This window comes from Stegodyphus dumicola, chromosome 1 (assembly GCF_044657685.1).
Source record: "Stegodyphus dumicola isolate Sdum_Otavi_A_Nest chromosome 1, ASM4465768v1".
In the NCBI taxonomy this organism is placed as follows: Eukaryota; Metazoa; Arthropoda; class Arachnida; order Araneae; family Eresidae; genus Stegodyphus; species Stegodyphus dumicola.
The window spans coordinates 243,275,987-243,294,281 of NC_140768.1; positions in this window are offsets into that span (position 1 = coordinate 243,275,987).

The following is an 18,295-nucleotide window of genomic DNA, read 5'->3' on the forward strand; positions in this document are numbered from 1 at the left end:
TACTAACATCCCTTTCCTTGAATAAAATTCCAAAACGTTTAAAACTTTTATCTATTGTATTTACAGTTTTCTTTAAGAAAAATCGTATATTTGATGCATTGATGTCAGTTAAAATCACAACACTTAAATAACATGATACTAACATCCCTTTCCTTGAATAAAATTCCAAAACGTTTTAAACTTTTATCTATTGTATTTACAGTTTTCTTTAAGAAAAATCGTTTGTCTAAGATAACTGCTCTTGAAGTGTGAAACCAAAGCATTTCTACAAGACAGCAGGAATACCTGTTTCGATATCTTATGACATATATCTACGTTATAAGTTTCGTAACTAAATTTACTAAGATTTTCATTCATATGTTTAAAAATCCTTTTTTTTTAAATTGAATGACGGGCACTTGCCATTCCAGCGTTGGCCACTCCTAAGGACAGAAGTGATGGCCATTTATTTGTGGAGGTACCTAATAGATGTCCACCTTTACCTCCTATGAGGGGATAACAATTCTCATCCATGCCTTCTCCGGGAATCGAACCCAGGCCCTTCGGTATCGAAGTCGGCTTCTCTAACCACTATACCGTCTGGACGGCTTTAAGAAATAGGTGTATGGGATTAGTCTTGTAACTAAACTAGATTTTGAATTTAGTATTTTACTAGATTTTTGCTCATATGTTTATATACAAATGCTCTTTAGTTAGAGTTAATCTTGTTCTGTTCGTTCTAGTATTTTCTTAAATTATTACGTACTCAATCATTAGGCACTATACGGAAAGAGAGGGATGTTCTATCTAAATATTTTTAAGGGAAAATGGCTCGTCTACATTACACGTAGGGAAAACCGCGAAACGCCCATGTAGACAGCCCGTTCGCGGGGATAAGAGTCTCGGACCGAACTACCAGTGTTCAGCGGATATTACCGCTTAGCAGCCTTTCTTCTACTATTATTAAATAAAATTCTTGCTAAGAACAAAAGTGGATGGTAGTTTCCCTTTGCATATAATAATTGAAGCAAATGTAGGTAATACACGGCATAGAGGGCTTTTCCAGCTTTGCTTCAATTAGCAAATCTAATTCACTCCAAACAACTAACTACATATAATTATTAAATTTAAAATTAAGCATGAAAGATACCTTTGATTAGAGTAGATTTTAGAATAAACCTGTATCGATTTCGAGGACGAATAGAAATAGAAACAGAAAGAAGAAGAATTATTTTTTAGAAGGAAAAATATTTCACAGGGCTGGGAGAAGAAATGAACAATTTATATATAAAACAATGGATGAAGCCAGCAAAAGTAAGTGTAACGGCAAAATATTCACTTTCTTAATGATATAAATGCAATACTGTTTTTCTCTTTTAAAATTCCTAATATTTCAGCTTTTTTGGACCTTTCATTACCAGTTTTCTAAACTGATGGCGTTATTTCCTCTTTTCTTCTGTCAATATAAAGTGATTGTCGCTCCTCCAGTCTTTGCAAAAATGTTTTGCTCCTGAAACAAAAGGAAATTTACCTAATCGTTCTCGAAATCAAAAGCATTTCATTCAAAATCCAAGAAAGTCTAGGATTTCTTTTTTGTCTTCTCTTAAACTTCTGATCGATTATTTCGCTTAAAATTATATTAGTATTATTTGTTGCTTTCATAAATATGCTTGAGTTAAATTTCACGTTTCAAGATAATTTATGAACGGTGTCTTCGATTTTACAATTTAAAAAAATATAGTAGAAAAAGACATTTCTCAAATTTTACTATGAAATAAAAGATTTACTATCGAAAACGTAATATTGTTCTAATAAATCAATTATTTGCAATTTTTCAGTTTTTAAATGTCAGGCATGATATTACTTTTAGTGACATTAAGTCGTAAGCAGAAATGTAAGTATTTAGCACATTAATGTTCTTTTTAAGCAAATGAAATGCCTTATAGGACGATGAGATTTGATTTAAACCTGATCAGGGCTAGAAATGTATCAGATTGTGCATTTAGTAAATTAAATCATAGAAGGCTGCCAGAATTCGAGAACATTAATTGGAAAACGGAATAGGTTTAAACGGCTTTCTCTTAAGGCCTGGGACGAAAGTAAATATTGGAAATTTCTCTCAGTGAAATAAGCTTTGAATATTATTGGAATGTTAGATCAAATATGATATAGAAACATCCAAGAGTAATCGAAATCGATGCTTGCAGTGTGTTTGAATTATATGAATAGGTAACAAATATTAATCTGGAGTTCATCTAGGTGTCTTTGCTTATTTACAATTATTTCATTGTGCTATTGTGCAAATAAAATTTAAAATAGAGATTTACAAAATTCACAGTTAAAACTACTCATGTATTTATAGAGAAAATTACTCATGTATTTATACAGAAGCATGGATAACGTTACTATAATTTCTGCTTGCATGTAATATAAAGTTGGTTTTTAATACATGTGACTAAATTAAAGATGCTATCATTCATTATTAAATGAATTATTTTAAATTTTGTTTCTGATATGATCATCATTAGCATTATACATTTCCAGAGCTCTTCGGCTAGGCAATAAACGTCAGCTTAATTACATTTCGTAGAGCATTTTCTTATTACTCATGTTTATAGCATTTGAGGATGTTTTAAAGCTTTTAGTTGGTATAATGCTTTTATATTATCCATTCGGAAATGATTGCAAGAAGCGACAATTAGTGAAGACGGCAGCTATTTTAAAGAAGAAATATTAAGTGAAGCATTAAAATATGGTAGTTTTTGGAGTTACTGAAGCGGGATGATTTGTAACGGAGTGCATAGCTTCTTCCTGAGCAAAGCTTCCAGCATAACTATATCTGTATAATGCTAGTTATATGACCATAAGCAGTTGGCTAGCTATATAAGACAAAACATTATTTTGCTTATATAAACTTCAAACTCTTTCCTTTGGCCTTGGAAAAAATGCTAGTATAGTTAGGCTCTGGGAATACGTGAAAATAAAATCGTAACATCAGACTTATAAAGCGTGTTTTTAAAAACTCTTGTGGCTTTCCGTGATTGAATGGTTTTCACGTTTCATATAGGTTGCAACAACAGAAAGAGTTGTATTTTCTCCCGTTTTATGCGAAAGCACAAATTTTACCAATTACTTAAATGAACTTTCTAAAACGCATTGCAGTGATATTCATGACAAGGTGATGCCATGCCTCATACCTCATTAAATTAAATTAAATTAAAAAATATAAATTGTCTCCTTCTTTGATAATTGAGAGGTCTCCAAATCATTAAATTAAACAAGTCTCCACCATTAGTAAACTATTTTAAAACAGCAATAATTCAGTATTTGGCATTCGTTAACTATTTTAACAACAACTTTAATTTGAATTTTTCCATTTTCCTTGTTGGTGCTTTAAAGATTGTACTGAGAGAAAAAAGATTACTAGTTAGGGGATTTAACAGCTTTATTGAAGCAATCTAAAATACTGGGAAAAACACATTGCAGAGGACAAAATTAGTAATTTGAAGTGTCGCATTCGAGTGTGTCTGAATATCTGAGAGAAACATTTTCAGCACATTTCATGAGGGATTTTAACATCTTACACATTGCTATATGTTTTTTAATCACATATACTACTTTCATGCACAGTAAATAATTCTGTTGTTAAGTGCTACAAATTGGAACTGATTCCTCTGAGGAATTACTTGGTGAAATATAGTTATTGCGTGAAAATTACGCAGTAAATTAAAAATATTTAAGCAATAAACATACTCCATAATTAAAAAAAATTCATAATTTACATAAGCTATATAATTGTCATTTAATTGTCTATTAAATTGCGAGTAATCTGCATAGTATTATCACATATGGGAAGCAGTACTGTTATCATTCATTTTCAGGGTATCAGTGCGTAATATTAAATTTAAGGCATGCGAATTTCTTCAATATATACCCCTTTAATACACTTAGAAATTGGTTTGTTTTCGATCCTAAGCGGTTTATACACCGATGTACAATTACTGATTTATCGAATTTTTTTAAAATTTCAGTTTCAAATGATGGGATTTACGCAATGACAGTTTAACTGAGCCTCCTTATAACATCTCGTATGTTTAGCTATCATAAACTGAGCTAGACCTTAGAATACTGTTTAGGGAATTCTTTGTAAATCTTAAAGTACGAAAAAATTTGAAAAAGGGTATAAAGAATTCCTTTATCAACATAAACCGAGACTTCATGACAAAGTTCCCAGATGGTATCAACTCATGCTTCAAAAGCCAACGCTTTGGCTTAATTCGAAAGGTAATGTTTAACTTAAAATGCAATGAAGTTAATTTTAGAGTAAAAGCTTCACAGGTTAATTACCACAGATGCTGGCTCTGATTCGAATGTCGATGCAAACAAGCTTAATGGCAAGAAGCGCTCAACGCCACTGAAGTCTAATCGCTAGAAAATCAAAGACAGAAAAGTGGCTTTCAAGCAGGCAGAACACGCTGTGAATTCACCTTCCCAAACTTTTCCTTAAATATTAACATGTTTAGAGACATTACATTATTTTGACGCTGGAGACGTGCAAATTGAGCAATGCCCTTGCCGGGACTCGAACCTGGACCTCTCGAATACGCGCCGAGTGTGCTACCGTTACACCACGAAGGCATGCAGAAAGAAGGGTGAAAGTACCTTATATACCACTTTGAAAAGGCAATTGGGGTTTAGGGACATAATCGCCAAATCCTGGTGATGTAGAATCATCACCCACAACATTTTAGTTCGGGCGCCACTTGTAGAGACATTAGATTATTTTGATGCTGGAGACGTGAAAAATGAGCAATGCTCTCCCCTGGACTCGAATCTGGACCTCTCGAATACGCGCCGAGTGTGCTAACATTACACCACGAAAGCATGCAGAAAGTAGGGTGAAAATACCTTATAATCTTTCTACCTCAATTGAATACACGCACGTTAGATGATTTGCATTCTGCCAAGAAAGTGTGAGTTGATAGCAAGAGTGATAGGAAAGGTTGCTTAAATATAAATAAACTGTTAAGTAAATTAAATAAATCCCCAAATCCTTATTCACAATATGAATGATTCGAGGAGTATTTCCACAATTTTTGAACCGTTACTGTATTATGCGTTCATCATTCAGTGGAACTGATAAGTTACGCCAATGCTTGAAACCTAAAATGTATAATTAATTTCCATATAAACTAGCAAATAGCTTTCAGAGTGTTTATAAAATGTAAGGAATGGTATATAAAAATTAAAATTTTCAAAAATGAAGGCATGATTCGAAAATAAATCTAAATCTGTCATTCGTTTCAGTAATTAATAACTGTATACGACATAAAGTGTCATTCACTTCAGTAATTAATACCTGCATACGACATAACAAAGTGCTGCATTTGATTTGCAATGTAACAGATTAGAGCCACATTTAGTTTCCTGGTTTTTAGATCCTATCCCGACGTTTCTAAACTAAGGTTTCATGATGAAGCACTAGCGTCTTGAGATAAATGTAGGACTGAAAATTTTACTTATTAGAATATTGTAAGTTTAGTCCCATTCTGATTTAAGAAAGTTCAGATAATTTTAAATTTGCTTTAGAAATTTTCAAATTTTTTTGAGTGAAGATTGCTTTCGAGTAAGGCAAAGTTATGCCTAAACTGGTTTTTCGTTTATACAGTGTTTAGTACGCTGTTTCTTTACTTCCTTGTACGAAGTATAAAAGAAGTACAGTAATCGCAAAAAATTTCGAGTATCATATTTCAAAGAAAATATCCATTTTGACAGCTATCGAATGCATTTTAACGATGTTTTTGTGTGACACTTGTACGTAAAAACAGAATAAAAGACTCTTTGACCCCTAAAAAATTATAAAACTGATTTAAAAGGAATTCTGAAGAGATTTTTTCGTGGCGTCTAGCCTCAGAACGTTAAAATTTTGTATATAGGACTGTATTTTGGTTGCAAACTGCCGCACCAAAAGTATATAAATGTGAAGATTTATATAAATGTGAAGAGTGTATCTCTCTCTCTCTATATATATATATATATATCCTCTTTATTACTCGGCTCAGTGGGTTCAGTTTTTTAATTCCTGTAAGTTTGTAAATTGTGCATTTTTTGCTTTAAAAATGATTGAATTATGTTGTTCTTATATTCCGGTTAAGATTTTATGCCTTTAGTTAACCTGTATGCAATAATTGTGGAATTATCAATAATTTAAAAGTTTTTTCAAGTGCGGCTAAGCCTAATTTTTGTTCACAATAACAGCCATGTTTGTTTACATTTGAAACTTAGCAGAATAGTTGCCAATGTAGAGAAACTAAATTTAGCAAAAACAATGTAACGTCTTCCTTTATTATTACGATTTAAATTATGCTTAATTCATTTGGAATTTTCATTTAAGTTATCAGCTTGTGTTTGCGTACGCACTGTTAATTTTAATTGTAAAGTTTTTTAAAATTGTTTTAGCTGTTAATGGTGTTTTATGTTTTTCTATATCTTTCAATTTTTGAGGAAAATATTTTGAATTTTTATGTATTTTTTCCTTGCCGCGAAGTGAGAACTGAATTAATTAGTAGCGCATGCGCATTAGGTAAGCGGCGCTGAATGGTCCGTGGAAAGCTGTTTCTTTTTTATTTGTTTAGTTTCTTTTAGATTTATTATAGTATCTGAATAGAACTTGTGGTAATTCTTCAAATGATATAATTTTTGTGCACTCTGAGTTATAAAACAAATGAGATCTAACCCTGTTAAGTGAACCTAGCGCTGAAGTATCGCTATCATACATATATATAGTGAACTTTAAAGAGTGCATATATTTTGTTGTGGCTTATGCGCTATCGACGAAGTAGATTTAATTCAAAATTTCATTAACTGTTAATTCAATATGTTTAAATTAAGTGCAGGAGAATTGCGTATAATTTAATATTCCGTTCAAGGAAGTCATGTGGTGTACACATCAGATTTTTTGCTTTAACAAGAGAAAAATTATTCCCTTTGTGTTCTGTGCTTTCTTAGCATCACTTGTGATACACAAAACATTTAAAACTCGTATTTAAACAGTGTAAGAAAGCAAGAAGGAAATTAGAAGAAACAAACTTAAATTTTTTATACAAGAATCAGTAAAATTGACTAAGAACTAAAATCTTTTCTAAGGAAAACGAATCATCTAAAAAGGTAAATTTCTAAGTTTATCAGTGTAGACTGATCCACAGAAAAAAATTATTTACTCAAAAATACAATAACAGTAAAATCCAGAGAATACATTACGAATTAAGTAATGATATTAAAGTCCCCTCAGCTTTAATTGTCTAAATCTAAGAAAAACTTTTCAAAAAAATATGAAAAATTTAAAAATTTTTTCCAAGGAGGGAGAAGATTGGAAAAAATTTATATGTCTAAGCTTCTGTTCTGAATTTTAATAGGAGAATAGTAAAGAACAGGTTTCTGAAAAATTAGTTGTTCCAGTAACTGAATAAATATTATTGAGCTTAAAAGTCAATTACGTAGAAGCCATTACGATGGAAGCTGTTAGAAATTGTTTGTAGATTTTGAGTTTTGTTATTTCTTAAATCGACATCATGTATCGGTCCTAAGTACCTATGCAGTAGCCATAAATTTGTCTCAAGGTTTCATTCAGTTGCGTAGAAGAATATTTCTTACTTACCACGGATAATAGATAATAGATATTTACAACGTTTCTTTGCAAGTCCTTCTTTTTATTTCAGATAATAGGCGTGGATGCTTTTAATGATTCCGAACACATTCTTCTTTATATGAGCAAAAATTGTATTATATTTATTTAAATAGGTTTTATAAGGTAATGTTTACAGATAATTGTATTACTTTTATACTTAGTATACATATGTATGAGAGATATAAAATATGAGAGAAAACTACTAACTTTAATTTAGTCCTTTTAATTTCTCATTTTAATTTGGCTTCTTTCCTTTTCTATCTCAAAACTACAAATGTATGAATTTAAAGTGAGCCGTCTGAAAATGAATGACCATTATGTAACCATTATGTAACCATTATGTATCTGTGGACATTTTTTACCCAATAACAACTCATTGTTTAAAGTTTGATCGCTCTTCTATTATATCGCTTTGCTAAACTTATTTCCTCGCTTTTCTATTGCTCTGCTTACGCATGTCATTCTCTTCTCAGTGTCTAAAGATGTGATAAGATATATAAAATTGTAGGATCTCAATCAAAATAATGCTGGACTGATGATATGTATCAAGATTATCCAGCAATTTAATGTTTTGATTTGGCTGCATCGGTCCATAAATGTCGTCTTACGTAGCTACATATATCTATCATTCTGACTATGCAGTAAAGAATCTAAACTATCCGCAGAATATATTACAGATAAATTAGACACACAGGACTTTTGAACCTGACTTAACCCTAATGGAAACATAAATTAGTCCAAAAGTTACAACCGGTGAAATAAAATATGGCATTACGACTTCAGTTCGAAGATTTAGAGTTTGACACCTTAAGATAGGAAAAATAACCTTCGAAGCAGGTAAAGAGAAATCTGTGAGTCTGTGGCGCAAGGAATTTGTTTCGAATTACCTTAAAAAGAATAGCGTTCGTCGTTCGAAACATTAAGTATCATGAATTATCAAATTTGTTTCGGCGTCAGAAAGGAAAATTATGCTTTATACATATGTTATATCAATATATATAGCCTCTAAAATTAGTGCCTTTGAAGAAGTGAGGAATTGTAATAATTCAGTATTTTAATAATTTTTGAATTTATAAGAGTAATTTTAATGCTATTCTATGATTTATTTGTAATGCTTTTAATATTGTTTTTATATGCTTGAATTAAAAAATTGATTGGTTCTTTGACAAAATTGTAAAAGCAGAGTTAAAAACCTAAATATGTGACATGAAAAAATGCGACATTTTGTCTATAGGCAAGGATAAATATACTTATTCTGTATATGATGCAAAAAAAGATCTTCTAGAAAAATATTTACATTTTTTGAGAAATGATGTAATGCGAAAGATATTTCTGACAAACATAAATTAGCCATATTCGCAGGTTTTTTTAAAAGACAAAGCCTTGTCTTTTTATATCGGCGAATTGAGGACTGTAATAATTGAAAAGAAAAATTAACTTGTTTTGATAGTCCAGAAAATATTACAGTTGATGATTTTGTTTACGTACAACAAATTTAAAGATATTGATAAGTATTTTCTTCAAAAATTTAAATTAGTTTCTGCATTACATTTAAGTGATAAAAGTTTTATAGATCAATAAAAATTTTATTTTTTTTTTGTGCGAAGGGCAATTCGTATATTGCACGTATTTTGCGTTTGCAATTTACGAATGCATGCTGTCTGGGGAGACCTTTAATGTAAGTTTTGCCGCTTCAAAATTGGATTTCCTAGGACAAAGCTATCTATAAGTTCACTTTAATCTTAACAACAAGAAAGTACCAGAAATATACCCAGATTTACTATTCTTAGGCAGAACCCTCGTTTATATTTTAATTATTCAAGATATAATATTCCAAGACTATTTTACCCTAGGTCTTATTTGTCTCAAAATCCGCTCCAAAGCCACCACCATTGATATAGCCAAACTCACAATATCCAGCATTATAGTTCAGCTAAGTCAAACTTTACCTAAAATATGACCGTACTTAAATGTTAAGTTTTTTTTTAGGGAGCAATAACTTTACTATGAGGTTTACTTTAAACTGATATTATAGACACAGGTAATCGGGTTAATAGTTTGCTTTGGCTTGTTTTATGTGATTATGGCAAAGCCTCGAGGGCTATATGCCTAAGTGGAGGGATGCCTTCGTGGAAAACTTTCTAAGGGAAACTGGCTCGTATACACGTTACACATGGAAAAAACCACGAAAACGCCCATGCAGCCAGCCCGTTCGCGGGATTCAAACCTCGGACCGAAACTACAAGTATGCAGCGACTTTACTGCTCGATCGGGTGCACCAGCGGCCGAGCGGTAAAGTCGCTGAACACTGGTAGTTCGGTCCGAGGTTCGAATCTCGCGAATGGGCTGGCTGCATGGGTGTTTCCGTGGTTTTCCCCATGTGTAATGTGTATAGAAGCCAGTTTCCCTTAGAAAGTCCTCCATGAAGGCATCCCTCCCCTTAAGCAGATAGCCCTCGAGGTTTATATATGCAGGTGTTACAGGACCATAATCTAGTCCCTATGCCCTGTAGCTTATAAAAGATGAAAAGGGTAATTAAATAACCTAACCTAACCTTACTGCTCGATCGCTGGTGGGCCCCGTAGTGCTTTTATGTAATTTCTGAAAATTAAGTTGTACTTACACAAAGCTGTACATTAAATTTTATTGTAATTACACTATTAAGCTGTATTGATAATTTTGAAACTATCGAAAATGAAACATCAAGAAAATTATTGCTTTATCTGGAGGTCTTCCTGTAACGAAATTAATTAGACATGCAAAGTTAAAATTGTGAGTAAATATTTTGCATTTTATGTGTAAATTCTCATTTAAATTATTTACTATCGTCTACATGTTGTGTTTCTTTGTTTAATTTGCTATTAAATTTTACGAATTATGAGGTGTATCAATTTAGGAGGATTATAAGGTATATGTATAACTAAATAATCATTTTAAGAGTAATTTCTTATATTTTTAAGAAAATATTGAAAATGAAAAGTACTGTTTTATTAATGTTAAAAATAATGAATCTGAAAATTCTTGTGTAAATGTAAATTGAAAGAATTATTAAATAACTATAGTCATAAATTTGCAAAAAGTATACTAATTTTGAGCCTGCAAAAGTAATACTGACTTCAGAATTTCCTGTAGCTTATAGATCTTATACTGCCTCCCTTAAGGATAATAATGAAATTAAAATACAGATAGAAGAATTAATATATGCAGGTGTTACAGGACCATAATCTAGTCCCTATGCCCTGTAGCTTATAAAAGATGAAAAGGGTAAAAGTAGATTATGTATTAATTATTGGAAACTTAACCAAATTACTAAAACAGAGTCTGATCTCGGACCTAAAATAGATGCAGTGCTAGATCAATTAACGAATGCAAAAGTGTTTTCCACATTAGATTTAGCATCTAGTTGCTGGCATATAAAATTAAATAAAAAAATTACTGAAAAATTAGCATTTATAACTAATTTTGGTCTTTATGAATTCGACAGGTTACTTTTTGCTTAGAAAATTTCTCCATCTGTGTTTGAGCTCTTAGACAAATTTTAAATAAATGTCAAATTTACTTTACTCTAAAGTATTATGATGATATCATAAAATTCTCACAAAAAATTAAAGAACCTTTAGAACATCTTAAAATAACATTTAATATATGTGCCACTTTGCTAAAGAAAAAATACATTTTGTAGGATTTCAAGTTCAAAGAGGAAAATATCTACCCATTAAATGCAAATATTGAGATTATTAAAAAATTGCAATCCCCTGAAAGTGCAAAACAATAACAAAGATTTCTTGAAAGCATTAATATGTAACATTAATCTATTACAAATTATGTAAAAAGTAGTATAACATATCCATAGCATTGGAAGACCTGTGGTTAGGGCTCAAATTAATTTACGTGTTTCCTGGTCTGAAAAGCAAAATTGTTTGCACAACCTTATATGTAATTACAGCTTCAGGCAAAATATAAACTTGCCAGAAGATATCGTATTGTTGACCTCGCCTGGTTAATAACGAAAGCTGCACAGATACTACTCCCTGATTACAAATATAATGGGAAGCGGTTTATCTGGAGCTTCCTCAGTAATACAGTACAATAAACCAAAATGTCAATGTTAATTAGATTCATATATGCGGAATGCAGCCGAAGTTTTCCCAGCTGAAAGACATATAAAGCGACTGCACGTTAAAAGAACGTTCAGTCAAGTAGACAGTTTCTCAGATGAAATTAGTTTATAGGTTTCTAGATTTACAACAGTTTATCAAACCGTTGTAAATGCAGAAAATCGCTTCAAAGACTGGCTTTGGAAACAAAATAGCTCCACCAATGACCGAGTGTTGTGAGATCTAAATTCCTTAGCTATCATACAGTTAACGGGAGCTTAATAGGGAACTTGGCGACTTCTATCACAGGCATAAAAGAATGCCAGCACAGAAGAAGGGTAAAATAAACCCTTTATTATTCGTCAAACTCTTAACACAAATGCACTTATTTCGTGCTTATAATAACACCGACAACTTGCGGTGGAACTTCAGAATAATTCACAATAAATTCAAAGAGTAGTGCTGGACTCGCAATTCAATTTATAGCTAATTATGCTGACTCAACAATATACCCGGCTATGTACCTGTAAATGGCCACAAGGCACATCAGCAACTCAGCGTAATAGCAACGACAAACTAGTAACGTGCCCTGGTTAGCGAAATTACAATCTGAGTAAACTACAAGATTAATCCGTTTAAATACTAACTTCACTGAACTTTAAATTTGCATTTTGGCGAGAAAATGCGAAAGGAAAATGAGGGGAAAGGTAAAAAACTTAAAATAATTTGTTATGTAAAATAAGGAAAACCCTATAGTGTTAGTTAAAACCACTGAATACTGGTAGTTCGATCTGTGTTTGATCCCAGGTGAATAGAGTAGCTGCATGCTTGATTATTTTAGTTTTTACCGTGTGTGACGTAAAATAAGCCAGCTTTTCTTAAAATGTCCTCTACGAAATCATCCTTCCGCCACCCCCTAGGTAGATAGTCCTTGTGTGTTTTGCCATATTCAAATGACTTGACCTAACCTTAAAAACAAAATTAGCTTGAGTCAGATAGAGCAGTAGTGATAAAAGTCAAATCAAGAAATTTAGAGAGTTATAGATAAAGCAGAAATTAAGAAATATTAGCAACGGGACGTAGCAGTAATACTTCCATTAGCTGAAGTACTGCTTTTAAGAAGGTAAGATATTGGACTTTCCGGACAGCAATAGCAAAGAAACTTAAACAACGATTTAAACAAAATATCAGAAGCAAAATGTGACATTTTGCAGTCTCCTGTTAAACAGGGCGTTTACAATTGAAAGGTATGGCTGCAGTATTTGCACCCATATACAAATATGATGGCGAATTTGTATTATACTGTATTTCGTATTATTCTGTGTTTTCTTCAATTTTGAGGCAGGTACTGCTAAAAATGTTTATTGCTCCGACAGGGCAAACAACTCCCATACAAAATGCTTGTCAAGGTAAATTGAAATGTTGTCATCTATTGAATACTTCTACGGCACCTTCGTCACTAGTATCACAATATGAGAATTACAAGCCACTTGGATAATCGAACAACAAACATATTTCTCTAAATATCGTATTTCTTCACGTACGAAAATTTTCTATATTTTTTTCATCGGTTTTACCGTCGGAAAATCGAGACGAGAAAATTTACGAATCATTTTATTTTCGAAAGACGTAGTTACATTAAGACCATAATAAAAAGTAGTCATAGATAAAACTTCGAGTAGCTATCACTATATTACAATAAGAACACATAGTAATATTAATATTACACTATTTATAAAATATCTTCATTTCTATTTCCTCGTAACTTGAATTCGACCTTTTTACTTCCTTGTACGAAGTAAGTATTGTAATCGCGGAAAGTTTCAGGTAGCATATTTCAACGAAAATATCCATTTTGACCGTTATCGAATGCAATTTAACGATGATTTTGTGTGATATCTGTACGTAAGGACAGAATAAAAGACTCGTTTCCTCCAAAAAAATTGTAAAACTGCTTTAAAATGAATTCTGAAGAGAATTTTTTGTGGTGTCTGTACGAACGTATGTACGTACGTACGTACGTATCTCTCATAACTCAAAAACGAGTAGCCTCAGAACGTTGAAATTTTGTATATAGGACTGCTATAACATGTAGATGTGCACCTCGTATTTTGGTTGCAATCGGCCGCACCAAACGTATATAAATATATTTATATATATATCCACTCTGTTACCCGGCTCAGTGATCTCAGTTTCTTTACTCTTACATGTTTGTAAATTGTACATTTTTTGCTTTAAAAAGGATTGAATTATGTTGTTCTTATCTTCCGGTTAAGGTTTTTATGCCTTTAGTAAATCTGTATGCAATATTTTTAGAATTATCAACAATTTTAAAGCTGTTTAAGTGCCGCTATGCCTAATAATTTTTTTGATGGCGACCATTGCTTGTTTACATTTGAAACAGCAGACTACTGGAATTTTTGCCAATCTACAGAAACTTATCTTCGCAACAACAAAGATAACGCCTCCATTTATTATTGCGAATTAAATCATGCTTAATCCTTTCTGGAATATTTTCGAGGAAAGTTTCGTTTAAGATTTACTTCGTAATTTTTAATATAGGTATTTTGAGTTTTTATGTATTTTTAAGTTCTCGCGAAGTGAGAACTGAATTAATTGAATGAGAAATACTCAATCGTCTGTGAAAAACTGTTTCATTTTTGTTTTGTTTGTTTAATTTCTTTTATACATCATTCTAGCTTTATTATAGTATTTGAATAGAACATGTGGCAACGATTAGATAATTCTTTTCTTTAAATGATATAAATTTTGTGCATTATGAGTTATAATATGAACGAAATATAATACTGTTAAGTGAATCTAGCGCCAGAATGTCGCTATGGTAAACAAATACTAGAGTGAATTTTAAAGAATGCATATATTCTATTGTGGTTTATGCGCTATCGGCGAAGTAGATTTAATTCAATCCATTAAGTTTAAATGAAATGCAAGAATAAATGCGTATAATTTAATATTCCGTACAAGGAAATCATGTGGTGTACACATCAGATTTTTTATTGTTGTCTAAGGTACTCCTTAAACCTCAAATCCTCCATAAAATAATTAGATAAGATCAATGTGCAGCTGAATCAGCGAAATCATCGACTGAATGTTAGTCCGTGCTTACTCTGCTATAGTTGACCGGTTTCTGCATAAGACTGGCATAAAGTTCAACATCTGAAAAGGAAAGGTACGGTGTGACTTTCGCAGGTAGTTTGCAAAGGTTTTGCTTTGTTAGTAAGATAAAAATTACCATTACTTGGACGAATCTATTCTAAAATTTAAGGTAGTTCCTTCTCTAAACTCATTGTGGACGAGGAAAATTGCTCGAATATTTAAAATATTTTGAGAACTGTTGTTAAAAAGCTACGGAGGAAAATGAGCGAGGTACTAGTTATTAACGGTCAAAAGCGATACTACTTGTTAACAGTTAAACATGCACACATTCTGTATCGCATAACATTCAGCTACATAAGGACAATATTTTCAGGTACACTTGTCCTGAGTAAAACAACAGATAATTTGGTTTCAAAATTAATATTCGTTATGAACTTACTTTTAATTCAACTGATCTTTTATTTTAAAGGATTAAAAAAAGAGTGCTTTTAAATATTGCGGTTCAATCAGGCTTTTACAAGACGATAAACATGAACGTCTTTGCCGTAACTGTAACTAATGTACATATTTTGATGAAAATAACGCTGATTTCAAAAATATAATTCTTATACACGCTAAACGTACATTAGTTTTAAAGTAAGAATACATTTTTGAAATCAGATTACATTCTTAAAAATGTGATTTGATTTAAAAAAATGTATTCTTATTCTAAAACCAGTTTACAGTTTGTATTGAAATTGAATTGTATTTGAATTGTATTGAAAAATTACAGAGTTCTTTCCCTTTGTAATTTAGGTTTAAAAAGGGTTTAAAAGAAAAGAAATTACAAATAAAATTATCTCGGACATTTTATGCCGCTGCAAAGACTGTGCAAATTTACCAAATAAAAATATTTATTATGATTTAAGTTTTAATTTGTCAATATTTTAAAGAAATATTAATAAAAAAGAAGGAATTCGATTGACATTTAATACATATTTTGTATTAAATATTATATTACATATATTATTATTATTATATACAGCTTGTATATTACATATAGATTTGGTAATACAGCAGGAAAGGAGGTTATTTCACTAGCCGTCAGCCTGCCTATATGCCATGTGTGCTTTGGTGAGGATTTTCTTGTGCTTGTTTCTAGCGCTTACTGCTTCGAGATTGCGGATATTCAGAGCTAAGTTACTAGAGATTAATCCTTTTGTTGTAAAATTTAGCCTTTTCGTTGTGCGTGTTTAAGCATCTATATTTCCAAGATTCCTCAGTTAGCGGTAGATAAGTGTGGATAAATTTCATTATGCCACAAGATGTAACGTTAATAAACTTTTTGTCAAGTTTTACCTCTGTCCTGTATTTTCAGAGTTCTAGGTTAATGTAGTTCTAGGAAAGGCGAATTTGATAGACGGCAGATTGCATTGGCCCGAAGACTTTAAACGAGTATCTCCGAAACTTCACGACTGGTAGGTTCTTCACAATCTGCTGTTGTTAGTATTTATGCAAAGTAGATAAATGAGAGTGAAACCAGCAGTAGACGGACGCCAAGGTATTGCACGTCCATAAAAAAAAGTACGTCGAAGACTGCGCCGCTTGGTACAGCAAAATCGGTGGCAGATAGTGGCTCAAACGATAGCCCAATACAATGCAGGTCCAAGTGCAAATGTTTCAAAACACACAGTTCAGCGGACACTGTTGGGTATGAGTCTGCACAGCAGACGTCCCACTCGTGTGCCTCTTTTGACTAAGCGTCATTGTCAACCTACAGTGGGTCTGAGAAAATCGAGTTGAACCATGGATTAGTGGAAAGCAGTCGCCTTGTGGGATGAATTTCTCATATATCACATCAATGGTCCTGTAAGGGTACTCCTTCCAGGCTAACGGTTGATTCCCCTGTACAGCAGGTCATACGCAGGCTGGTGGTGGCGGTATGATGCTTTAGCGGACGTTCTCACGGGCGGCTTTGAGACCCTTAGTTATGGTAGGAACAGACCATCGAAGCTGCGGGCTATCTCAACATAACTGCTGATCAGTTGCAACCTTACACGACGTCCGTCTTCTCAACTGGAAATGCAATCTTTCAGGAAGAAAATGTTTCGTTTCCCAAGGCTCGAACTGTGCGGGAGTGGTTCGAGGAGCATATGATTTCCTGATTGAGAACTTTGGGGTGTCATGGAGCGGCAGCGAAGAGTTCAAACACCACCATGTCGGAATACCTCGACTTTTTGTGACCGCTGTTTAGAAATTTGGAACATCCAGTCTCCAGTCATCTACCAAGAATTTGTAGCATCCATGCCAAAGCGAGTTGCAACAGCTTTGAAGGCCAAATGTCGCACAACGCGTTATTGAGTAGTGGTCATAATGTTTTGGCTCTTTAGTGTATGTTTCAGTGATTTGCTCTTGATCCATTTAAGCAAATTGAATCTACTCGAAATGAGGAAACATTATCAGTTAACTCTGATAATTCTAAGCTCAGTCAGTCTCTCTTATGAAAACCAATTTTCTAGCAAAGTCATTCTCTGCGTTGCTACTTTACAGACATGTGTCACAATGTACAATAATTAACACTGTTTGTCAGAGCTCTACCCAGAAAGATCCTTAGAGAGAGGTATACCTTTTTAAAGAATTATAGTACTCCAACAATTTTAAACATAACTGCTTTGTTGTTGCTAATATGCGAATCTCATGCCTATATTGTGGACAGCATGACGAACAATCATATATAAGTTAGGGATATATGGTAGTGGTTTGCCAAAGGCCTTGAACACTAGCTAGTTGTAACAAAATTGTTATGCTCAGCATTATCCAGCTGTTCTTCAAGAATACCTCGTGGCATAGAGTTCAAATTTCTTGTACCGTTTTTCTCTTAACTAGACTCTGTAGAGGACTTAAGGTTTGATGGATTTTAAAGTCCTTAAAAACAAGGTATTCGAACTTAGCCAGTGTCATGTAGTTAGAGTTCTCTTGCCTAGTGGTTTATGTGTAGCTACATCACAATGTAGCCACGTAGTCATAAAACTAACTAGGATACTAACTAAGACATCAGCAGGGATTTTGGAAGAAAGAATATAATGAAACATGGGGACTTAGAGTCAAAAGACATGTGAGGACAACAAAGTCTTGATGAAGAAGAAGTGAGGTGGTTATGTACTTAACAGAAAATTAATCCAAGCAGATATCATTTTCATACTCATACCAAGCTGGACTGAGTTTTGAGGCAGTAAAAAATGGTCTCTTCTTTTTTCAAAGCTTGCGAAAAATTCTTACGCACTAAAAATGTAAAACTACTTATACTTCCTATTATCCATCATCTCTAGAAGTAGCCAGTATTTTTACGCACATAAATAAATATTGATGTTGAACATTATCAACAATAATATTCTGTAAGACCACTTCTTCCAGAGAACACACTGTTCATCTGTAG